Genomic DNA, 25,806 nt, shown 5'->3' with positions numbered 1-25,806 from the left:
GGTAAAAATGGCAATGCAATACGGGAGTCATAGGATGACTATAATTGGATGGAAAGTGAAATGGTTGCATAGCTGCAATGGGTGAGAAGAGAAAGGTGCAGGAGGTTACCATGGAGGGTGGTTTGTGTGCAAGTGCAGTTCAAAAAAGGAAGGGAAAGCATGAAGATTGGGATGAATGATAATAAAAAGCAAGTGGCTTAAAAATAGAGTTAGAGGGGTGAAAGGTGAGGTGAGTAGTTGTGAGGGATAGGAAGGGGGACCTCTAGGGAGTTAGTGGAGGTGGTGGGGGGAGTGGACAAGAGGAGTGAGCAGAGGACAAAGCCCCCACCCTGCGCAATTTAATATTGGCCTGCACCACCATCCCTTAAAACAATTCTGGAATCCCTGTGTAAGTTAGCTGAAAGCATCAGCCATGTGTCCAACAATAAATTTTGTTAACCTCCCCACATTGCAGAAAATAGTTGCAAAAGAAACAGGTTCCTTGAATCTGTTGCGTGGGAAACAACATCAGCAATTCACCTGCGTAATTGCAATGTACAGGGACAGAAATGAAACTCACTGAGGCTGCACATGTTTTACTGGAAAGGAAGTGCAAAATGAGAGGGAGCATTCACATTCTGATACAGATACTCACACATTTAAAATGCTTCTAGCTAGGAACACTTGGTTAAAACAACCAATAATAAGAACCCGCCTTATGATTCCATCTCAGTTTTGTTTACAGCAAGGGCAGGAATCCTTGCTGGGGTCTTGGGTCTCCAGTGAAGTTTTGTGGTGACCCAACACCCCCTTTGTTACCGAGTGTTCCCATAGGCCTCTTATTTTGATATTGTAAAATACCTCTTCAGACTCTGAGTAGTGTGAGATTTCAGGGTCTTGGCGCTTACCCAGGGTTCATGTTTCTGGGCATGGCAGATATATGGTGACTTTAGGATATATGGTTTGTTTACAAATATATACAACCTGTGTCTACAGTGAAGAGAAAGTTCAGCGCATTCACATCTCAAGATGAGTCTTTGCTCCTCTCTTAGGAGCAGCAGGATTAGGTTTCAAATAGAGGAACCAGCCACGTTGCCTGTCCCTTTGTTGCTGCCTGCTCCAACCAAGAAATGTAGTTTTAGGGTAGCGTGAATGGTGCAGCTGCACTGGGCACTCTGCTGCAGGATATGTCACAACGATGCTGCAGAATGGACCACAAGAAGTGTGTGTGTGTGTCAACTTTTAGCGTCACACAGGACACCGCCGAAATTTGAGAGGCCAAAGTCCACCACTGCAGCCAGCCCTCCAATAGTTCTGCCAACCTCTCTTCTTCACCATTTTTCAAGCCTCTTGCAAAATGCCACAACTTTCCTTCAGTCAACATCATCCAAGCTGAAACCCTAAACCAGAGGTTTTCTTTTTATTTAAATGATTTTATTGAGTTTTACAATTTTATCATCATCACAATCATTATTTCAAATAAGAAAGCAAATTAGAGTATAAATCCCGCCCGCCCGCCCCCCCAAAAAACCCAAAGCCCATGACTTTCCTCAACTATCTTTTCTGGCTTTTGGGCATGTTGTCTCCCCCTGCTTATTGGTTATTACTTATTGTCAGGGTTACTTCCAGATCCTAGCTCACAGAGGATCACGCTAGCCAGCGGTTGTTGATTAAAAGTCTTTATTGAGTTACAGTCTCCATTCTTGAGCTGCTGCGTGCAACCCTACGCCTTATGCTTAGGTCGGCGAAGCTCCTTCTGAGTCTCCGCCCCTTGCGCACCAACTTAATATCCTAGCCCTGCTCCACCTTTTCCGCCTGACAGTTCTCCTCTGGGTCCCTCTGCCCCCCTGGGTCTCTCCCTTCCGGGATTCTTCTGATGCTGACCCCCCTGACTCCCCTGTCTCCTTGCGCCGGGCTTTAGGACCTGGCTCTCTTTCCGGGCTGCCTACTGCGCCACCTTCCTGTGCATTTGAACTTGGCGCGCGCGCCCAACCTTCCACTTTCCGTCTAACCGTCACTTCGCTCCCCGATGAAGGTGTGGCCACTCCTGACTCGTGCCCTCCCTCCTGTTGTGAGCTGCCAGCGCTAGTTCCCAGGCGCTCTTCCTCTTCCCTACTCTCTGGCGGTGACGTAGGTCCCGATCTCCAACTGCTCCCCTCTGAGTCCCCTCTGGCTCTTTCTTCCTGGGGTGTCCCCCTAGTCTCCCCCCTTGCCCTTGCCACTGGTGCTCCTCTTTGTGAATCTTCTGATTCACTGGACAGACTCGGAGATCTCGGGTCGTCGTCGTCACTCATCCTTTCTTCTGCCTCCTCCCCCTCGCTCTCTGTTTCCTCCCTTGCCCTCGCCTCTGCTCCTGAACCCCTGACATCCATCCCCCCCTCAAAGCCCCCCCTTCCCCCCTCCCCTCCCTCCGGTGCGGGAACTGGGTGCTGCAGTGTCAAAGGGACGAATGTCGGGTACAGTTCGCTTCCCGTGGCCGGCCTCCATCCGCAGACTCCCGGTTCTTCCTCCCTGCTCTCGTCAACGACGGTCACCTCTGCTTCCATCTCCGTGCTGCCGTGCTCGAGACCCTGGTTTTCCCCGAAAAAGTCCATGTCGGTCTCTCCCTCGCTTCCTTCTGTAGGCGTAGCTCGTCCTGGACCCTCCAGCCACTTCCTGCGCCACTGCTCCTCTGGTCGATCATCCCACCAATACGAGGGTTCTGAGGCAGATCCCGAGGGTGACCCCTCCGGGGAACGGGCGTCTCGTGTCGGTTCCTCATCCGAGTCGAACCCCCGGAACGTGCTGGCTGAAAGCGTGGGCGTGAAAAGCCAGTCGTCGAAAAAGTCCGCCGGCATTGGCCTATGGGGAAAGAGGGCATGAAACTCTTCCTTGAGCAGAGGTTCATCTAGAGCGTAGCCCGGCACCCAGCTGTTGGCATTGGCCGGGGTGCCCTCCTTAGCGAGAAGGTATTCTACCCCCTCTTCCCCCCATCTGGAGTCCAAAATCTCCGTGACTTCGTTGAGGCGCACCTCCTGTGCCACTCCCCGTTGCCTGGTTCCCTCTCGGAGCGGACTCGGCGCCGTGCCGGGTTCCTGAAACCTGTGCGGTGCCTTGTAGGGAGTGAGCACCGATCTGTGGAACACCGGATGCATTCTGGAACCCTCCGGAAGCGCCAGCCTGAAAGCCACCGGGTTGACCTGCTCTTCGACTTGGTAGGGCCCCAGTTGCTTATGCCCTAGTTTCTTCTTGGCCAACGACCTGGCCGGCACTGCGTGGGCTGCTAACCAGACCCAGTCTCCCACCTGGATCTCTTCGCCAACCCTTCTGTGTTTGTCTGCCTGCACCTTGTATGCGTGTTTGGCCAGCTCCAGGTGCCGCCGCAGCTGATCGTGAACCTCTTGCAACTCCGACGCGAACGCATCTGCTGTCTGCGGCTCCCCCTCCACCAGTCTTTCCAGTCCCGGGAAGGTTCTGGGGTGCCTCCCGTTGTTGGCGAAGAACGGCGTGACCCCCGTGGACACGTGCTTCGTGTTGTTGTAGGCGAACTCGGCGAGCGGCAGGTAATCCACCCACGTCGCAGGCTGTTGATTCGCATAGCATCTCAGGTACTGCTGCATGATGGCATTGACCTGCTCCGCTTGCCCGTTGGTCTGCGGGTGTCTCGCCGACGCCAGGTTGATCTTGACGTTTAGGAAGCCCATCAGCTTCTGCCAGAAGTTCGAGATGAACTGCCGCCCGCGGTCGGACAGAATAGACCGTGGCAGACCGTGAACCTTGAACACGTGGTCTATGAACAGTTTGGCGGTTTGTTCCGCCGTGGCCACCTTCGCACACGGGATGAAATGCGCCATCTTGGAGAACAAGTCCACCACCACCAGCACGGCCGTCTTGCCCCTCGAGCTGGGCAGATCCGTGACGAAGTCCAGGGCGACTCTCTCCCATGGCTCGACTGGAGTTTGCAGCGGTTCCAACAGTCCGGCCGGCGGTCTGTGCACTGGTTTGGCCCTCTGGCAGGTGTCGCACCTCGCCACGTAGTCCGCGACCTCCCCTCTCATTCCGGGCCACCAGAAATCCCTGGCGACTAATTCCACCGTCTTCTCCTTGCCAAAGTGCCCGGCAGTGGGCGCGTCGTGCAGCTGATGCAGTACCTTGGCGCGAAGTTCGTCTCCCGGCACGTAGATGGCCCCTTTGCGGATGAGCAATCCATCTCTCAGCTGGAACCCGTTGGTCGCTGCCGTGCCCCTTCGCATCTCAGCCATCTTTGCTTGCGCGAAAGAGTCATTCTGCAACGCTTGTCGCACCGCCTCCAGGTCCACTGTCGCCGCAGCGCACGCCCACACTGTTGGCGCGAAGATGTGCATGGCGGCCGCTGGCGTGGCGTCCTCCAGATACTGTGGCTTACGGGATAGCGCGTCCGCCATGATGTTGGTGTCCCCCGGGACATACTCTATTCGGAAGTCGAAATTCGCAAAGAACTCAGCCCAACGTATCTGCCTCTGGTTCAGGAACTGTGCCGTGCGCCAGTGCTCCAGATTCTTGTGGTCCGTGCAGACCTGCACCGTGTGCTTGGCTCCAATCAGGAAATGCCTCCATGCTTTGAACGCTGCATGAATAGCCAGCAACTCCCTGTCCCAGATGGTGTAATTCTGTTCGGACTTGCTGAGCTTCCTGGAGTAAAACGCTCCGGGCCTCCAAACCCCCTGCGGGTCCTTCTGCAGCAGGACTGCTCCGACGGCCCTGTCCGAGGCGTCTGTTTCAACTCTCATCGGCCTGCTAGGATCGACATGAAGCAGCTGTTCCTCCGAGGCGAAAAGACGCTTGAGTGCCTGAAAGGACTGCTCCGCCTGCGCTGTCCAGATGAACTTCTTTTTCTTGGAACTGAGCGTGTCTGTAATGGCTGCAGTCTGCATAGCGAAGCCTTTGATGAACTTGCGATAGAAGTTCGCGAAGCCGACAAATCGTTGGACCTCCTTCCGGTTGCGTGGGCTTTTCCAATCCAACACCGCTCGAACCTTGGCGCTGTCCATGGCGAGCCCCTTGTCAGACAACCTGTATCCCAGGAAATCCACCTCCGTCACGTCGAATTGGCACTTCTCCAGCTTGGCGTAAAGCCTATGTTGCTGGAGCCTGCTCAGCACTTCCCTGACGTGTCTGTCATGCTCCTGCTGCGATTCCGAAAAGATCAGGATGTCATCCAAGAAACAGACGCACGTCTTGTAGAGGAGCCCCGCCAACACGTGATGCATGAAAGCTTGAAAAACGTGGGAGCCATTTTGCAATCCAAAAGGCATAACTCTATATTCGTAGGTGCCCAGGGGTGTGAACATGGCTGTCTTCCACTCATCTCCTTCCCGCATGCGAATCAGGTTGTACGCCCCTCGCAGGTCCAACTTGGTGAACACGCTGCCCTTGCGTACTTTCGCGAGGAGGTCGTCGATTCGGGGCATGGGGAAGTCCGACGGCTTGGTGACACTGTTCAAAATGCGGTAGTCCACCACGAGCCTTTTCTGGGGCGTGTCTCGCTTCTTCACAAAGAATACAGGACTGCCCCCCGCTGCCTGGGACTCTCGGATGAAACCGCGTTTCAAATTATGATCAATGAACTCCTTGAGTTCCTGCAGTTCGTCTTCAGACATGGAATACAGCTTCCCTTTGGGCAGCGCCGCCCCCGGCAGCAGGTCAATCTTGCAGTCATATGGTCTGTGGGGGGGTAGCTTGTCTGCCTCCTTCTCGCAGAAAACCTCCAAAAATTCTGCGTACTTGTGGGGAATCGCTTGCAGCGTGCCGAGCAGCAGCTGTGACTCCTCTTGCTCCCCTTCCTGCTGGGGCATGATGCACAAAAGGAAGAACCGAAGGTCAGCTGCCTCTGGTACCAAGCCAGCGTCGGGCTGTGCTTGTCCAGCCAACTCATGCCCAATACGATAGGCGTGTCTGAGAGTTGAGTGACGTTGAAGCTGATAATCTCCTTGTGATTTCCAAGCCGCAGCACCATAGGTGGCGTCTGCTTCACCACTTGCCCCCCTAACAGCTCCCTGCCATCCACCGTGACAACCTGCAGTGGCAGCGCGGCAGGCAGCAACTGTATAGCGTGCCGGTCGACAAAGTCCTGCCCTATGAAGTCTGCATTGCTTCCCGAGTCGACGGTGATTGGCACGTCCATGGTGATTCCATTGGGTAGCTGGAGCGATGCGGTGAGCCTCACTACTGGCTTGGGCGGGAGGGGGTCCATGGGCGGTAAAATCTCTGGGGACTGCTTCACTGACACGTCTGGCTGGGCCCCAGTGCCTCCTCTTCCAGCCAGACATCGTCGTTTCCCTGCTGTGGTTCTCCTTGCTGCGTTGCTGCAGTCACCATTGCTGAGGCTGCAGTGTGCTTGTGGAGCCTCCGGGGACACTCTTTCGCCAATGGCCTGGGTCCTCGCAGATGTAACACTTCCTGTTCCCTCTAGGAGGCTTCGCTTTCACTGCTGCCGGTGCTAGGGCTCTGGCTGCTGACTGAGCCCTTGCACTCCCAACCTCCATCGGTTCCACCCCTCCCCCTGTTGGGGGCGTGGATTGCGCACGCGCTGCTTCTCTGGGAAGGAAGGAGGAGCCCCTGGCTGGTTCGCGCCCGCTGCGCCCTTCGTCCCTGCTCCACGGACGTTCTTCCAGCCGCACTCCCACCGCCAGCGCCCTCTGAACGATCTCCTGCGTGGTCCGGGGTCTCTCCCCCCTCGCAATCTCATCTTTCACCGAGCTGTTCAAGCCCTCCCAAAAAAGGTCTCTGACGGGAGCCGAATCTCTGTCCCATTCCAGGGCACTGACCAAAGCGAAAAAGCGGGCATGATATTGCCGTACGCTGGCCCTCCCTTGTCTTAGTCCGTGCACCTCCCTTCGGGCAAGATCCACGTCAATGCTTGATAAAAAACAGCCATCCATCGCTTTAATAAAGGCGTCCGCATTTTGGAGCGCAGGATCCTTATCCCTCCACAAATTGCGCAGCCATGCTTTAGCGTCTCCATGCAAATGGGACATGATGAACCCCACTTTCTCTTGTTCATCTCTAAAGTCTTTGTGCAGTAGTTGTAGTGCACACATTACGTCTGCTCTAAAATTGGGGTACTGTTGCAAATTCCCATCGAAGTGCGAGACCAGACTGCCTGTGCGTCTCCCCAACCCAATCCCCTCTGATTTGGGTGTCTGTTGCCCCTGCTTCGTAAGCACGTCCAACCTGACCTGGAGATCCCTGTAGGCGGCCGCTGCGTCCTCCTCTCTCTTCCTGGACGCCACCGCCTCGGCAGTCAGTCGTGAAACCGCGTCTCTGAGTTCCGTTATTTGCTGTTCGGCCGTCATATTGTCTACCGTTCGTGAGCTTTCTTGTAGGCACCCGCTTTCCCTCCTCTCCGCGAGGTCGTGGATGTCCACAATTTGAAGAGAAGGAGCTTACTGTCAGGGTTACTTCCAGATCCTAGCTCACAGAGGATCACGCTAGCCAGCGGTTGTTGATTAAAAGTCTTTATTGAGTTACAGTCTCCATTCTTGAGCTGCTGCGTGCAACCCTACGCCTTATGCTTAGGTCGGCGAAGCTCCTTCTGAGTCTCCGCCCCTTGCGCACCAACTTAATATCCTAGCCCTGCTCCACCTTTTCCGCCTGACAGTTCTCCTCTGGGTCCCTCTGCCCCCCTGGGTCTCTCCCTTCCGGGATTCTTCTGACGCTGACCCCCCTGACTCCCCTGTCTCCTTGCGCCGGGCTTTAGGACCTGGCTCTCTTTCCGGGCTGCCTACTGCGCCACCTTCCTGTGCATTTGAACTTGGCGCGCGTGCCCAACCTTCCACTTTCCGTCTAACCGTCACTTCGCTCCCCGATGAAGGTGTGGCCACTCCTGACTCGTGCCCTCCCTCCTGTTGTGAGCTGCCAGCGCTAGTTCCCAGGCGCTCTTCCTCTTCCCTACTCTCTGGCGGTGACGTAGGTCCCGATCTCCAACTGCTCCCCTCTGAGTCCCCTCTGGCTCTTTCTTCCTGGGGTGTCCCCCTAGTCTCCCCCCTTGCCCTTGCCACTGGTGCTCCTCTTTGTGAATCTTCTGATTCACTGGACAGACTCGGAGATCTCGGGTCGTCGTCGTCACTCATCCTTTCTTCTGCCTCCTCCCCCTCGCTCTCTGTTTCCTCCCTTGCCCTCGCCTCTGCTCCTGAACCCCTGACACTTATTCTTTAAGATTTTTAAAACATAATTATTATTCTTCTCTTGTGAGTTGAGTCCCACAATGCCACCCCCCAAAAAATTCACACTTCACACATCAATTTTTAAGATTTGTGGCATAATTTTGGCCACAACTTTATTCAAAATACAAAAATGTGAGTGGTTGCTTAGGCATTGGTTATGACTATCTGTCCTTGCCCTCAGGGACAGAGCTGGCCTTCCGGACACCAACGGAAGCCAGCGTGGGAAACAAGTATTGGGTGAGAAAATGAAGCTGGGCATCAGTCCCTCACTTCTCACCCTCATGCTCTTGGTAGCTTGCACGGCCCAAGTCCGATGCCAGGGACAAGGACGAAAAGAATGGCAAGCCCCTGGATTCCTTTAACGGAATTCCCTTTCTGCACCATTTGGAGGGGTAGGCAATTGCACGGAGGGTGTGTGCATTGCATGGAGGGTGTGTGTGCATTGCACAGAGTGTGTTGGTGCATTGCAAGGAGTGTGTAGTTGCATTGCATGGAGTGTGTGTGCATTGCAGGTTGCACGGAGTGTGTAGTTGCATTGAACGGAGTGTGTAGTTGCATTGCATGGAGGGTTTGTGTGTGCATTGCGCAGAGTGTGTAGTTGCATTGAATGGAGTGTGTAGTTGTGTCGCACGGAATGTGTAGTTGCATTGCAAGGAGTGTAGTTGCATTGCATGGAGTGTGTGTGCACTGCACGGAGTATGTTTTTGCATTGCACAAAGTGTGTCTCTGATAAGGAAGCTGGCTCGGTGGCAGCTTTGTTGGAACTTCTTTAGGGGTTCTGGCCAGCGTCGGCCCTGTAAATTTACATATCATGATGGCAGCGCAAGATGCCTCAATACCTTTTGCCCATATTCCCATTTTATTTAGGGATCCAGTTGGATATCGTTGCAAAAACATACCACTTGCCTATGGAGAAGCTGTCTGCCTTGAAGGAAGTTATTTTGTAATACTTCCTCTGTAGCAAGTGATGCTTCATCAGATCCAATCTTGCTGGGTCACTTAATTAATCTTCCCACTAGGCCAGGCTGCCTGGGGCCTGAGACCCCCTTACCTTTGTGTACACCTACTAAGTGAGGTGAAGGCAGATATCAGGCGATGGTTGCAATTCCTGAATGTATCCAATAGTAGTTCGCCATGGCAGGATACCTTGAACCCGCACAGGGATTTTCAGGTTCATGCTGATGCTGCTGGATCTTTGCCCTTTGCAACAGGAGAAATGGGGAAAACCTTTTTGCGAAAGAAAGCCCCTAATGGGGGCTCTCTCCTTATTGGAAAGGCAAGCCACAGATACAAGGAGAATCTTCCCACAGGGCAGGGTAAGGGGTGGGGTGGGAAATCGAACAGGAAAAAGGGGGGAATTAAATTATTTAAGGGACTAGAGAGGATTAAAAAGAAAGGGGAAATAAAGAAATAAAGAAATGTAACCAGACAATGAGAAGATTGTCCAAGTGCTCCATGTGATCCAATGCAAAATGGCCAAGAGGACGTCCAACGTCTGGCCCCTGTATTTAAAGACTCTGACCCCTCCTCCAAATTGGCAACAATCAAAACTCCCCAGCAATCCAATTTAACCACTTAAAGGCTTGGGTTCCTCCCAAAATCTGTCCAGTAATGGCAGGGTGGCTTGTTCCCCCAACCGCAACACGTGCTCTCTGTTAGGGAGAACACGCTTTATCATTCTAACCTCGTATTTCCATCTCTACATTTGTTTTGTTCGTTTTGTTAATTGCAAGTGTTTAATCAAACCCTGCAAGTGAGTCCATTTCTTTACATTGATTCTGTAGAAATAACATAATTGGTTCCCAGTCTTTCTTAAAGTCTCTATTTTCCTTGTCTCGAAGTCTTTCCATTAATTTTGCCATTTCAGCATATTCCATCAATTTTTCTTGCCATTCTTCTTTAGCTGGTATTTCAACACTCTTCCATCTTTTTGCTAGCAAAATCCTAGCCGCAGTTGTAGCATACATAAAAAGTTTTTTCTTCTCTTTTGGCAAATCTTGAGCTGAAATGCCTAGCAGGAAAGCTTCTGGATTTTTCACAAAGGTTACCTTAAAGATTTTCTTCAATTCATTATAAATCATTTCCCAGTACTTTTTAATTACAGTGGTACCTTGGGTTAAGAACTTAATTCATTCTGGAGGTCTGTTCTTAATCTGAAACTGTTCTTAACCTGAAGCACCACTTTAGCTAATGGGGCCTCCTGCTGCTGCTGTGCCGCCAAAGCATGATTTCTGTTCTAATCCTGAAGCAAAGTTCTTAACCCGAGGTAATATTTCTGGGTCAGCAGAGTCTGTAACCTGAAGCGTATGTAACCCGAGGTAACACTGTACTTTACAATTCCACCACATATGAAAGAATGTACCCTCTTTTTCTTTGCATTTCCAACACTTATTGGAACCTGTTTTAAACATTTTTGCCATGTGCATGCTCTAGTTATCTCCCGCTTGGACTACTGCAACGCGCTCTACGTGGGGCTACCTTTGAAGGTGACCCGGAAACTGCAATTAATCCAGAATGCGGCAGCTAGACTGGTGACTGGGAGTGGCCGCCGGGACCACATAACACCGGTTCTGAGAGATCTGCATTGGCTCCCAGTACGTTTCCGAGCACAATTCAAAGTGTTGGTGCTGACCTTTAAAGCCCTAAAAGGCCTCGGTCCTGTATACCTGAAGGAGCGTCTCCACCCCCATCATTCAGCCCGGACACTGAGATCCAGTGCTGAGGGCCTTCTGGCGGTTCCCTCATTGCGAGAAGTGAGGTTACAGGGAACCAGACAGAGGCCTTTTCGGTAGTGGCGCCTGCCCTGTGGAACGCCCTCTCATTTTAAGAGCGATTTCCTAATTATGTGGTTATGAAACCCTTTATGTACCTTCCCTTTATTATACCATAAATACGCACGCCATCCAAATTTGTTGTTAAACCAGAGGTTTTCAACCTTTTTGAGTCCATGGCTCCCTTGACCAACGACATTCTTTCTGCGGCACTCCTGTGGGGCTCAGGAGCCCAGTTGTGTCACCCCTTGCCTGCACAGCTGGCAGCCTCTCACCCATTTTTGAACACACTTCCTTATGGAGTGTTCCCTCAGTCTCCTCTCCTCTCCCCTCTCCTTGGAAGTCCTCCAGGCAGTTGCTGCTGTCATCCCTGGTGTCTGAGCTTCTCCTCTCCTGCCCCAAAGCGAGGTGCCTCCTCACACTGCCCCACAGGGGCCTGGGAAGGACCCCCTGGCCAGCCCCAGAGGCGCCATTCACCTGGGGAGCTTGTAGCCAGGGCTGCTGCAACAAACAGCTGTGCAAGCCTTTGGGAGGCAGAGAGGTGAGAGGGCATCAGAGGAGGGCAGGAAGGTGCCATGGCACACTGGTTGAAAACCACTGCCCTAAACCAGGGGTCAGCAAACTAAGGCCTGGGGGCTGGATGTGGCCCACCGGCCTCGTCAATCTGGCCCGCGAACCTTGCGGACCCTGCCGCCCGCTCGGTCAGTTCCCGCACTAAACCAGCATGGCGCAGAGGCCTCGCCACGCAGGGACTGACTTCCACGACACTGACGTGGCTTCGGATTGGCTGCAGGGAGCTCCTGTGACCATTCTGAGACTGCGGACGCCTCTGGACGATGCCCCTTCCTTCCCACTGAGGCAGCCGCATGTGGCCAAGAGCCAAGCAGGAGGAAGCAGCAGCGGCAGCGAGGCTACCTCCGCTGCCCAGGCCAGCGGCTCTGCACCCCACAGACCCCTGGCCGGGGCAGAGGACAACAATGACACTGTCAAAGACAAGGTAGCATCGGTGGATGCGGCGTGAGTGGCGTCGGCAGAGTCCTTTCGGGAGAGGGAGGGTCCTTTCGGGGGGTGCTTTCAGGAGAGGGTGGGTCTGGCCCCCCACAAGGTCTGAGGGACAGTGGACCGGCCCCCTCCTGAAAAAGTTTGCTGACCCCTGCCCTAAACTCTTTCTTTCCCTGCCCAGTAACACACACCACTGGAGAGTGAGCCCCGCCCCCCTGTCTCACCCCCCCCCCATCTTAGCCCTATTGATGACTTCCTCATGAGCTGATGGCTGGCCATCACCAGCCTTTGTTCCCCTTAATGGCTCACCTCCCAGCAACACCCTGGTCCATAAAAACAAGGCTAGCCTGCGTTTTCACACTCATCTGCCAGCTCTTCTTAATTCTCAAAGCAAAGATCAAACCCTACAACTATTATTATGATTAATGTATTAATATCCTGTCTTTTATTATGCTTTGTGTTGTGTTTTTATTATATGCTCCATAAAATGTGTTCTGAATGTTGTACACCGCTTTGGGATCTTTTAATAAAGGGTGGTATATAAATCAAATAAATAATAAGAATAAATAGCAACCAGGAATCTAGAGGGGGCCAGGGCATCTACACAGTAGAGGGAGGAATCAATAAGTTTGGGGGAAGCATAAACTTTGCAGGAGTACAAAAAAAAAAAATGGTGGAAGAGAGTCAAAAACAGCCCAATTAGGACTGAACATGTTAATGGATGACATGCTGCCTGTTGGATGTTGTGGAGTGGATAATGGAATATTGGCCCAATTTACCACACAGGAAATGAGGTAATACACAATCCTGAAGACCAAACTCCTGTCCACACTACTATGCAGCAGAAAAATCCATACTCATATCATTTTGAAGGACAGTATATAACTCAAGACTCCCCAAATGTGCTGGGAACTGCTTCTCTCTTAATAAAAAAGAATCTGGTAGGCAAATCTCCATGTCCTTGAGATGATGAATATGTTGATGATGGGGAGAACCATAGCTTGGTGGTAGGGTATCAGCATCCCCTGGTTCAATCCCTGGCATCTCCAGGTAGGGCTGGGGGAGACCCCAATCCGAACCCCTGGACACCTCCCACCTGTCATTGTGGACAGTAATTCTGAGCTGGGTGGGCCAGTAGTCAGTTTCGGTATAAGGCATTTTGCAATGTTCCTTTGATGATGTAGCAATTAATTACTGCATGAAAGTGGTGTGTACATTAATAGGATCCAGTTGCTGTAAAACTGCTTGATATGGTAGCACTGGCATGAACCATCAACCTATAAAGTACTACTGTTGAAAAATGACCCAGCAGCAGTGTGACTCAATTCACACTAATGACTAATTGTCACACTCCTCCAGCACATTTCAAACATAAAATGCTGACTCCCTTCATACATTTTTAGCTACCATTAATACAAACCCTTTCAGAGGCATCACTTTTTAATTATTATTCTCTATTCTAATAATACTGATTGGGAAATGAAAAATAGGCTGAAGGAATACTGTCTTAAGGATAGCTAAAGCTTGGACTTGTTGAAATTTAAACTTACTGGTCATTCATTTATTAATGTATTATTTATTTATTTATTTTAAAAAATACCATTAACCACTTTTTCTTCTTCTTCAAAGACTTTATTGATCAAAGAAAAAACATAAACAATGAACAAAACAGAAATGACATGGCTCAGTCAGTACAGCCTGAGACTCTTAATCTCAGGATTGTGAGTTTGAGTTCCACACTGGGGGGAAATATCCTGCATTGCAGGGGGGTGGATAAAAGGAGCCTTGTGGTCCCTTAAAACTGTATGATTATATGATACAAATCAGCTCCTTCAACGAACACAATATCTTTCATCCGTTCTTCATTACCACATGGCATCAGGGCAGGGTACGACCATGGAATTTAAAACAAACAAACAAAACCGTTCCCCTTGGGTCTGTCCAGCTAAATTCTACTCTGAGCGGACTCACTGGAATTAATGTGTCTGAATTAATTTTAGTGTTGGTCTGATCCAAGTATGACTAACATAGGATACAACCTCTGTTTGGCAACTACACCACACCAAGCTCGTAAGAGGAAAATACAAGCAGTATGTAGAACTGGACGTGAATGCAAAGAAGTAGGAATGGATAGAAAGCCAGCAGCTAAACTACTCCTCTACTGGCAGACATATCACTGTGATGTCATCTGTTGATTTGTTTCGACTCCAAAAGCTGTGCTGTGTGAGCGTCTTTTTTTAAGTGAGGAGGAGAAACAAAATACAGGATTTCCTTTAGTACAGTCATAGCTCCCGTCTCCGAACACCACTAGTACTTCTACCCAATTCCTCAAGACGGTTTTAGAACTCGTGATCCTGTAAAGAAATCTGGATCGTGGTGGAAATGGTGCTGCTGTAAAGCTCAAAAGATGCATCTGCTCAAAAGAAACCCAAAAGACGCTCGCTTTTCTTCTTGTGGTTGCTACCGTGTCAAAGAATGAATGGAAACTGCAGTGAGGTAAGGGAGGGTCTTTTAAAAGCATGTTTCCTTTGGCAAAGCTAAGGCTACAGTCCTGGGCATACTTAACTTGCAGCCAAATCATATCCCCTGGAAACCAATGGTCCTTACATTTATATACACATGGCTAGGGGTCAGCACATGAAACTGCAGACTAAGGCATATTTTCCAAGAACAAAGTTTTATCAAATTCTGCGGAGTTGTTCTGGATCTGCCATAGTGTTGATGGATTGACTGCATGCTTTTTAAAGGGAATATGATTTCAGCCTGGGGAAAAACGATTTAAAAACTATTTTTTATTATTAAGCAACAAGCACTACATACATAATAATATTTAAACAATAAGCATAGAGAGGTACAAACATTGCTTAGACACAGTAAGGTCTAGCAATAGACTTGTATAAATATTTATTTGTCTTCCCAATCCTGAGTACATCACCTCTGTACAGTTCAAGAATGTTGTCCAACACTGTGCATAACTTAGACTTGCTTTAGAGTTGAATAAAGGATTCATAAAGGTGTTGATAGTCCTTTTCACTAGTGTGGGATACAAAATCATGTCATACAGTACAGAAATCTAAATTACCAACCACATGCTTGGTTGAGCAAATCTTACTGATCAATGTGGCTGATTTGGTGCCTTACGATGATTTTTTGTTGATCAGATGCTTTGCCATTTCCTAAAAGTTTCTTGTTTTTAAGATATGTATAAGCCAGAAGTGTTTAAGACTTACTTAACATAGAAGATACTTTGAAGGGTAAATGTAAATTATAGAATAATAAATAGGCACATTTTTTAGAAAGATGCTTTTACAACAGCTATTTGAATTGGAGACAATAAATGATTCTCATTTTGTTTATTTTGTATCAGAGAGGGATAGCACATTATACCGAAATGATTACATGTAATTTTGGTTTGATATTTTCCTGCCAGTGGCATTATTTAAAGTCTATAGTTACAGACTTAGGCACACATCTATGCGGCCATGTCCCAGAAATCTATGGGAAGGGGGTCTTTGTTTAGTGGCAGACCACCATCTTTGTGTACAGAAGGTCCCAGGTTCAATCCCTAGCACGTCCATGTAAGTCTAGGAATGTTCCGCTGTCTGAAAGACTTTCCCAAAATCTTTGCCAGTCCCTGTGGACAATACTGAACTGGATAGACTGATGGTCTCATGGTATAAGATAGCTTCCTATTGTTGCTGAGCAAGGACTTGCAGAGGTTTGGGAAGTAATAATAATTACCATGCATACCAAAAAAAACCCAACCCCAACCTCCCCCATTTGATCCTCATCACTCAAAAGCTTTAGGAAATGATACTCTGAGAAAGCCCTCAGCCATTATTATTGCTGCCTGCTCCCTCCTGAAGGACGCATATAATTCTTGGCACTGCTAGTCTCCCCAGACACCCATCTCTAGTTATAAGTAGCCTTCAGTTTGGTGTGGCTAGGGTCTGGAAAATGAACTGTGGATGGGTGGGGGGACACGATGACACATGTTTCCATGTGTTGTTAAAAGGATCAAAACGCTGAAGCTTCGGAGTTCATATTGCTGTGAAGAGGAAAGTTTTTAACCACACAAAAACCCACAGGAATGAAAAATGAAGAGTGTGCCCATATTCAAAGGAACAAGGGGGGGGCGGAGCAGGAAGAGGAGAGAGAAATATCCTTGTTGGTTTTTATTTACTATAAGGATGGGCAAATCTGTCAGTTTCTCTCAGTTTCTCATTTTGCAGTCTTCAGTTTTCCACATTTACACATCACTTTGTGATTTTTTTTTAATGCTTATGAATATTCATCATTGAATTTCTCCTAATATGCACGTGGCTGTGTGCATTTTTTAACAAATGAGTTTCCCCTAATATAAGGGTTGTATGTGATTTTGCCTAATATAACCATTTTTGCAAAGAGATTTCACTTAATATAATGCATTTTTATTTTATTCTCAGGAATATATGTATTTTTATTCACACTTTGGATTAGCATTACTTGGCAGGGGAACTGCATTGTGAAATGCAGAGAAGCACTAATTTTGAAGGAAGAATGCATTTCAGTTTGGATTCCAAACATATCACTTTGGAAAGTGCAAATGAGGGAGATTCACCTTTAAGCGTAAACTGAATTTAATTTCTCCCCTATTCCTAGTTGGTTATTACAACTATTTTGGTTACTGGTTCTTTAGGGTCACAGTCTCATCTTTAGGGTCTGTTACTGGTTCTTTAGGGTCACAGTCTCATCCATCTATACTCTTGAATGCCACTTTCTTGCACTGTTGGATATGGAGTGATTTAACAGTCATCCCTCTTCCCAAGAAACTCTGAGAATTGTAGCTCTGGAAGACAAATTGGGGCCTCAAAACAACTCTCACCACGTGTTCCCAGGATTATTTGGGGGACGCAATGCCTGCTAAAGTGGTCTAATACTGCTTTAAATGTACAGGATATGCCCACTGTTTGCAAAGGGGGAGGGGGTTGGAATGCCTTGTAATAATTCAGACCGTTAAGCTCAGTATTATCTCCACTTGTTTGCAGTAGCTCTCCAAAGTTTGGGGCAAGCAGTTTTATCCCATCTCTAGCTGGAGATGCTGGCAATTGAACCTGGGACCTTCTGCATGCAAAGCTACAATTTGCTGCATACAAACCATATGAAGCTTGAGGCTTCCTCTTGTATATTGAGCACATGCACATGCACCACTGCATGAACTGCCTTTAACCACTATCTGTGATCTTTAATTCTGCAAACATTTTCAAGGAGGAAACGAAACAGAAGCTACAAATAGAAAAGTAGCCACCACCAGAATCAGAGACCAAAATACTCTATCTTTTAGAAAATAGTTTCCTTCTTAGGGCGTATTTACAAAACCTTGCTTCTTCATGTGCTTTGTAGCAACAACCTCAATCCTCCTACTGTCCATGAACAGAGAGTACGAGAAGGCCGTCTTTCCAGGGCCTGAGTTAGGGGCAGATGATTCAGGTGACTGTGGGAGCCTCAGGTTTTGGAGGATACAATGCTCTTGTCATGTACTGCCTACTCAGATACTCTCTGAAACCTTTGACCCTTGTTCCCATGCCCAACTGCAGTCTTACTCAACCTGTTGGCTTCTCAGTGCTTCCGACTACAACTGCCTTCAACCCCAGCCAGCATAGCCAATGGCTAGGGATAATGGAACTTATAGTCCAACAACCTATGGAGGACCACAAATTAGCCACCTCTGATCTAAGTATGTTCCCATGCTTTCATTAACATGCTCTCATTTGTACTTTTTCCTAACCTTCCCTGAACTAGTTCCCTCTTTCCTGAACTAGTTCCCTCCAGATGTTTTGGAATGCAGTTCTTGGGTGGAAAAAGATTATTTATCACTGGGATACATTCTCAAGAGGATTTTTAATAATAACAGTAATAATAAAAACAACAACAAACTGACGTGGAGTTTGTAGAGGACTGAACTTAAGAGTGGAAAAATAAGGTACTGAGAGAAACTAGAATTGACAGAATTGCCCCAACTTGAATCATGGATTCATAGAATTGTAGAGTTGGAAGGAACCACAAGGATTATCTAGTCCAACCCCCTGCAATTCAGGAAGCTTTCATTCAGTGTGGGGCTCAAACCCACAACCCTGAGATCAAGAGTCTCATGCTCTCAGTTTCCTGCTACTTCTATGTGCTTTCCCAGTGCTTTCCAAAGTCAGGGTGGAGAATGATGACACAATCTCAGAGTCATCAGACAGGAAGGGAGATTATTTGAGGCAGGCACATTTGAAGAAGTATATTATAAAATGTCTGTAGCCAGTGCCGCCACCACACCCTTGACATTAAGAGAATTTAGTTGCTTTGATGAAAATACTTACAGCTTTTAGTTCCTCCTTCTAAATTGGTCGTTCTCTTTCTGGTGATTCTGTCAATGCAGCTTTCTGATGTGAAGGTCTCAGGAAACTGCACTTCCATGTCAGTTGGTGAAAGTGCATGAATCTGCATGAGGATGTCATTTGACTATTGTTCTTCGGCTGCCAAAATGTCTTGATCTAGTTCTGAGTGTGTGTGTTTAATGCTGCAGCATAAATCTCTTTCTCAAAAAGCAATCATCTTCTTAACAGGTATCTTCTGATTAGCCTATATGGCCACTGACCTGATCAAGATGTTGAACAACCAATCATCAGAAAATTGTCCTGACCCTCCAATGCATTTCCAGGCCTCTTTTTATGCAGTCATCTACATCATCATCTTTGTTCCGGGTCTCCTGGGAAACAGCATCGCCCTTTGGGTTTTGTGCCGCTTCATCAAGAAGAAGAGCAAAGCGGTAGTTTTCATGATGAATTTGGCTGTAGCTGACCTGACCCACGTCGTCTCTTTGCCCTTACGGATGTATTACTACATCAACCACAGCTGGCCTTTTGGGGGCTTCCTTTGCCAGCTCTGCTTCTACCTCAAATACCTTAACATGTATGCCAGTATCTGCTTTCTCACCTGCATCAGTATCCAAAGGTACCTCTTCCTACTTCACCCTTTCAAAGCCAAGGACTGGAAGTGCAGGTATGATGTGGCCATAAGTGCTGCCATATGGACTGTGGTTGGGGCTGCTTGCTTACCTCTCCCAATCCTGAGGAGTCCTCGCTTATCAAACAATACCAACATCTGCTTTGCTGATCTCGAAGTTCAACGGTTGTCTATGGGAGCCTCAATCACTCTGGTGATTGTAGCTGAATTCTGTGCATTTGTGGCCCCTGTTGTGATAGTCATTTACTGCACTTGGAAAATGAGGCAATCCCTGCAGGAGCCCCACAGTCCTTTGCAGCACACCAATGAGAAGCAGAAAGCTTGGCACATGATCTTAGGGTGCGCAGCTGTGTTTTTCATATGTTTCACACCGTATCATGTGAATTTCCCTATATTTATGATGGTGAAACAAAACATGGTCACAGACTGTTCTGTACGGCGTAGAGCTTTATATTTCCATCCCATTTCTTTGTGCCTCGCAAGCCTCAATTGTTGTCTTGATCCAATTCTCTACTACTTCATGACATCAGAGTTCCGGGAAAGGTTCAAGTGCAGCAGTGCTTTCCCCTTGAGCTGCCTCAACAGTCTTGACAGCAGCAGAACCTCTGAAGTTGAGCTGAAAAGCAAGGCGGATAACAAAAATAAAAATGTCTTAATGGCATACTTTTGGACTCTTAGGCCACACGATGGCATGGAATCTCCTCTCTCTTGTTAGCTAAGGGATGGTTCACACATGGGTTGTACTTCACTTGCTTCTCTTAGAGACTCAGCACTTGACACTCTGCTGAATGTGTGAACAGGCAACATTGAAAAAGTATTGCATCTGAGTTGTTGCTGAGTGACATGAAAGTTCTGTCTTTGATAATTAATCACTGATGGCTTGAGAGCAGTCATGTGATATAAATATTAACCAGTCATTTTTAGAACCTGCCAGAATTGGGACCAAGAACCTGTGTGCCGCTGCCACTGGGGTTATAAAGTGCAGCAGACTCGAGGAGGTGAAAGTGTTCTGCATTAACTCCACCCATTCAGGGCAGCCATTGGTTTCCCCAACCTCAAAGAGTAGATAGAGACATAATAAGAGCCCTGCTGGATCAGGCCAATGGCCCATCTATTCCAGGATCCTCACAGAGCCCAACCAGATGCCTGTAGGAAACGCACAAGCAGGACCCAAGCACAAGAGCACTCTCAACCCACCCACCACGATTTCCAGCAACCAGTATTTAGAAGCATTATTGCTTCCAGGTCAGGATAAGACTTATGGATGGCATCCACAAACAAAACAGCAGGTGCCTTTTTTCCTCTCCAGAATGATGTGCTGTCTGGAGAATGATGGGGAAATAAAAGAGCCACTGCCAAGAAGCCTCCCTCCCAATGAAGGAGGAATGTGTGGCATTTGCCCATTCTATTGGAAATGTCTGTACAGGGGGAGAGAAAGGGTTAATAGGTAGACCAATAGAAAAGCCAGAGGCGGAGCCTACCTGTTTTTAAAAGGCTTAGCCAGAGGTTTAGACAGTTGGGAAAGCAGTTGGAAGACAGATGAAAATAGAGAGACAGTCAGTGCAGTTGGTTCCTGTGTGAGGGGAGGTAGAAGAGTTAGAGACAAGATAAAATAAGACTAGGGGGGTAAAGGGTAACAGCGTTTCAAATGCATTTAAAGTTTATTTGTGTTTGCAATAAACTACAATCTTCATTGTTAACTTGAGAACCCAACTAAGACTAAGTTTTTTTACCAGGGAGAACTTGGTTGGTGGCAGCAGATTGGCGGTGTACGGATCAATAGTCCGTGAGATGACCAGGGGCTCCATACGAACGCCACAGAATGCAAATTAAAGATGGAGGGGGAATCTGTTTTATACATGGTGCTGCTGACCTGATTGAGATTTCCTCACGCTGCCTCTGGCATACAGTGCTCATATATGTCAGAGCTGTTTGTGCAATATGAGATTATTATTTTTTAATTCATACTAAATACATGCAAAATTATGTGCAAGGTTTGCAAATATTGTACATGTAATATACATGAAAGAGACAAGCTCCATGCAGTACATAAGTATTTTATACAGTTATATGCATTGTTGTATCTATTTGCTTCATGTACTAGTTCAGGGCAACCCAACTTTTCATACCAAGAGTACTTCAGTGCATAGGTGTAGGTCACATGGTGCAGGGGAGTGAGGTCAAAATTTAATGCCCCCCCATACCTCCTCAACTGTCCTGTTTTAAGCTGGACATCCTGGAATTACAGAAGGCAGTCCTGGCTTCTGATTGGATCACATAATGTCCCATTTTTTGTTCCAGTGCTCTGGTGTGAGTCAGCTGGCTCTCACCAGAGCACTGGACCAAAAGAGAGTCATTCTTTTGATAGTCAGCTGGGGCGCGCCAGAGCAAAATTCGCTTATTTTCAGGTCCCGCTAGACCAGGGGTCTGCAACCTTTAAGACAAAAAGAGCCACTTGCACCTGTTTCCGAAGAAAAAACAACAACTGGGAGCCGCAAAACCATTGTGACATTTAAAACAAATATATCTCTGGAGCCACGATCTGACAGCGAGCGGGAAGGTGACGTCAGGATGGTGCGTGACTAACGCACGCACTGCCCCCATGCGACGTCACAGCCAGTATAGTGCCCGCCACAGTGAGGAGTGTCGGGGCGCACAATGCGCCTCCTCCCCTCGATAGTATCCACCCCGGAGCCGCAGCAAAGATGTAAAAGAGCCACATGCGGCTCCGGAGCCGCGGGTTGCAGACCCCTGCGCTAGACTGAAAAATGACCATCTTTTGTCTTGTGCTCTCATGCATGCACGAAAGCTTGGGACCAAAAAACGAGTGCCCGATTTTGGTCCCCGGGATGTTGGAGGGTATTCCACACACACCCTCCAAGCCTTGTGCTGCCAACGTAGATAAGCTGTGAGAAATTATTTACTCCTGGCTCTGTTGAAGCAGTCACTTACAGTTGTTGGCAGTTTTGGACATTCACATATGGAAAAGCTCTAAGTGTCCTTTTACACAGCCAGTGTATGCAGTAGATACCCCAATACTGCATGGAACTAACACAGAATTGTTTGTTTAAAAGTGCATCCTCTCAATAATAATGCTTTCTTTTTCCATTCTTCATGATTCTGTTCTAAATACCCTTTTCAAGGCAGTGCTCTGTCCTGCCACAAGGTGCCACAACAGAATCATTTGCTAACTATTCGCGCATGAGGGCTTCAGCATTAGCCCTAATACAACCAAACAGAGATATCTAGATTCTAGCCGAAGGATGCAGAATTACCATGAAGCAGTAGCACTATTACAGTATTGAACCAGAAGTGCCTCTCTACCTTCAGAACTCCATTCTCTGGCCAAAATGTGCTGCCCTCAATTTTCAGAAATTCTGAATTCCATGAATTTATTTCAGGCAACCGGATGGGTGCAGTTCTGAACTCCTTGGCCTGATCTTAAACTCCTTTAACTTGGGCTGCTGCTTCCTAGCCTGCCGTCTGATCATAGCAGCTGCAGTGACTCTTTGCCTGTTGTTGAACCTGTATCTCTTCTCTGTGCGAATTATGACTCTAGTTCCCATTTGCAGAGTATGCAGAAGACAGCCCTGGGTCTTCTGACACTTTAATTGGGTCTCTTTTCCTCCAATAAAAAACTATGCAAGACACTTTCTTTTAAAGTTTAAATAACATATGACTTTTACTTAGTGAACTTGCAGTTACAGATTAAATATATAATGCAGGGAGGCGATGCTTAAGTTGCTAAAACATCTTCCATAGATGAAACTGACAGCAGCTCAACGGTTTACACCTGCTTCTCTAACTGTTAAGAATGTTCAACTAACTGCCGTAACTGTACCAACTGCCATAACAGCCTCAGGCGTATGACATCACAGAGTTCCACAGCTCTTGCAATTCACCCTTTACATGTGCAGTTTGGATGCTAACATGCCACATTCTCTTCCTCAATAAAGAGCTCTTCCTTACTCTCACCAGGAAAGGTGAGATTTCTCCATGGATATTAAGATATTTCAGGTAAATGCCTGAGTTGGGGGCTCCATCTGTTTCCAAGATTTCTCCTCACTCTGGGAGGTCTGTTTCTTCATTGGAGGTTTGGATCAGGACCTGAGATGATCTGCAGAATCTTTCCACGCAATGGAAAGAATGGCCTCTGAGTGGACAAGAAGTGAACACGAGTTGAGCCCTACTGCCCATCAGGTGAAAGGTGAGAACTCTTTGGGACAGGGGCAGAGCTCAGTGATTTAACATCTGCTTTGCATGCAGAAGGTCCCAAATTCAATCTCTGGCATCTCCAAGTAGGGATAAGAAAGACTTCTGTCTGAAATCCAGGAGAACCACTGCCAGTCAGTGTAAACAAGACTGAGCTATATAGGCCAATGGTCTGACTCGGTATAAGACTGTGTTCCTGTGGCAAACCAGTTCCCCATGGTTAGCCAGAAAGAAGAGCGGAGCACAACAGCACTCAAAATCTGGAATAATTTATCTGGACCACAGAAACCCATGGCATCTTTCTCTCCACACCCTCCCCTTTTCATCAGTCCCAGACTCCACTATATTGCCCAAAGAGATTTCAGCTGGAACGTTTGACACACCTCTAATCAAAACATCTTAGGCTGTAATCCAATACTCACTTATTTGGGAGCAGGCGCCATTGAGAACAATGTGCTTTACTTCGGAGTAGATGCAAATAGAATTACACTTATTAGCCAAATGAACCTCAAATAGCCCTTGAGAGCAATCATCAACAGTTCAAAAGAAATCACATAAAATAATTCATTACAGATGATAGGGCAGAATAAGCCGTTCCAGTTCTGGGGAAATGCATTAAATGAAAGCAAAGAATGACTCCGAAAGCTGATCCATGTCAGTGGAAACACATTACTTCCCTCCCTGCCCCCAAATATTTTTATTGAGCTTTTTAACAGACAACATGGAAAAGCATAACTGTTACACTGGATGAATATAGCAGTCGTGGTTCTGCTTTGCATGGTTCAAGAGAGAGAAGGAAAAGAGGAATCAGAATCATTGAACTATAGAGTCATCTAGTCCAACCCCATGAAATGCTGGAATTTCAACTAACATGACAGATATCCATAGAACCTCTGCTTTAAAATCTCCAATGAAGGAGAGGCCATCGTCTTCTGAAGGAGTTCATTCCACTGTCAAACAGTTCTTACTGTCAGAAAGTTCTTCCCGATGTTGAGTCAGAATCTCATTTCTTGTAACTTGAATCCATTGGTTCTGGTCTTACTCTCCAGAGCAGGAGAAAGCAAGCCTGCTCCATCTTCCACATGGCAGCCCTTGAGATATTTGAAGTTGGATAGAGTTGGAAGGGACTCTGAGGATCATCATGTCCAGCCCCCTGCAATGCAGGAATATGCAGCTGCCCCATATGGGGATTGACCCTGCAACCTTGACATTATCAGCACCAGGCTCTAACCAACTGGTGAGAGGGCTTAGGGAATAGGAGAGGGGTGAGTAGCATCTGTGACGTTAACATATATGAGAGAGTGCTGGAGGGGAAATAGTTAACTAGGTTGCACAGACATGACCCAGGGGGGTGGAGTCTATAAAACCAGTTCTGGGAGGAGTTCTGAGAGGAGTTGGTTGGGAGTTGTTGGTGGGTAGTTGGTTGGTTTTAGTGGGTTGGCTGGTTGGGAAAGGCGGTTGGTAATAGAGAGACAGTTAGGGCAGTGGGTTCATGAGTGTGGGGGAGGTAGAAGAGATAAAGAGAGGAAAATAAGACTAAGAAAGTAGAGAGCAACAACGTTTGGAATGCTGTAAAAGTTTTGTTTGTGTGTGAAATAAAATACACTCTTCTTTATTAATTGAGAAGCTGACTGAGACTGAAGTGATTTTACCAGGGAGTACCTGGTTGGTGGCAGCGGATTAGTGGTGTACGGGCCAATGGTCCATGAGACGACCGGGGGCTCCGTACGAATGCCACAGCATCCTCATTGATTATGCTAATTCTGGATTTGGTGATAGGTTGCATCCCATGAGGGGAAAGTAGTTTACTTTTACAGCCTCTTATGTTCATAATAATATCAATATAGATACCATTTTCAGCTGATGCAGAAAAACTTATTTCTATGAATTTGACGACAGCTGAAAACCGAAAACTATGCAATTAAGTGAAAATTACATGTAAGCATACACACCTCAAAAGATAAAATAAAATGCAGATTTTGGTCATTACATGCACAATACCTTGTTCTATCTGCAATCAGCCCCCACCTGCCTCATTTTTTTCTTACATTGGTCCAGTGGTGGCACCAGCTCTCGCCTTCCTCCTCTTACTTACTCTAAGTGTTGGCACTGAAGAACCCAATAGGGAAGAGGATGGGGGGGGGCTAGCATCAGTTGACTCCTCCTGCCATTGACTCCGGCTCCTCCAGGTATTGGTCTTCCTGCTTTCTGCCCTACCAGTGGGCACCAGCCACCACTTTCTCGAGGACTGTCTGGTAATAGTCCAGTTTAAACATCAAGAGCCACAAGTTTAAACATCAAGAGCAGAGGCATTGAAGTTCCCCTGAACACCTCATCAGCATACTAAACAGGCTCACAAGTTCACCTACCCTCAGTCTTCCCCACTAGGGTGAAATCATTGGATTTCTCTTTAAATTATAGCAATTGTTTCTAAATTTACATCTATATATATATCAATTAGCACCTGCATTTTTAATGCAAATCAGTGTCCATTGGTGAAGCTTTTCCACCCTAAGTAGGGTGAGGAGATCCGTCTCTCTTTCACACACACACACACACACACACACACACACACACAGGCTGAGTGTGACCTGCTAGCTTTTGGGATTGAAATATACTCAAAGTCGAGAGTGGATTTCATGCTCTTTATTCAGCTCATAGTGGTGAGG

General features: G+C 47.6%; 1 long non-coding RNA gene and 1 pseudogene across 2 annotated transcripts; one reads left to right on the top strand and one right to left on the bottom strand.

Annotated features, from left to right (window-relative positions):
• Positions 1-13,580: 13,580 nt before the first annotated feature.
• Positions 13,581-20,633, top strand: LOC309524084 (putative P2Y purinoceptor 10 pseudogene; annotated as a pseudogene). The gene is made up of 2 exons (XR_014224663.1): positions 13,581-14,431; positions 18,526-20,633. The product of XR_014224663.1 is annotated as a putative P2Y purinoceptor 10 pseudogene (transcript).
• Positions 19,355-24,885, bottom strand: LOC309524111. Its single transcript, XR_014215803.1, has 2 exons — positions 22,250-24,885; positions 19,355-19,541 (listed from the first exon to the last, which is right to left on the bottom strand). It is a non-coding gene; the product is annotated as an uncharacterized lncRNA (long non-coding RNA).
• Positions 24,886-25,806: the final 921 nt, after the last annotated feature.

The sequence above is a fragment of the Podarcis vaucheri genome, assembly GCF_965113315.1.
Source record: "Podarcis vaucheri genome assembly, chromosome: Z".
Lineage (NCBI taxonomy): Eukaryota > Metazoa > Chordata > Lepidosauria > Squamata > Lacertidae > Podarcis > Podarcis vaucheri.
The sequence above is the reverse complement of the archived record's forward strand: the minus strand, read 5'-3'. Positions and strand labels throughout refer to the sequence as shown.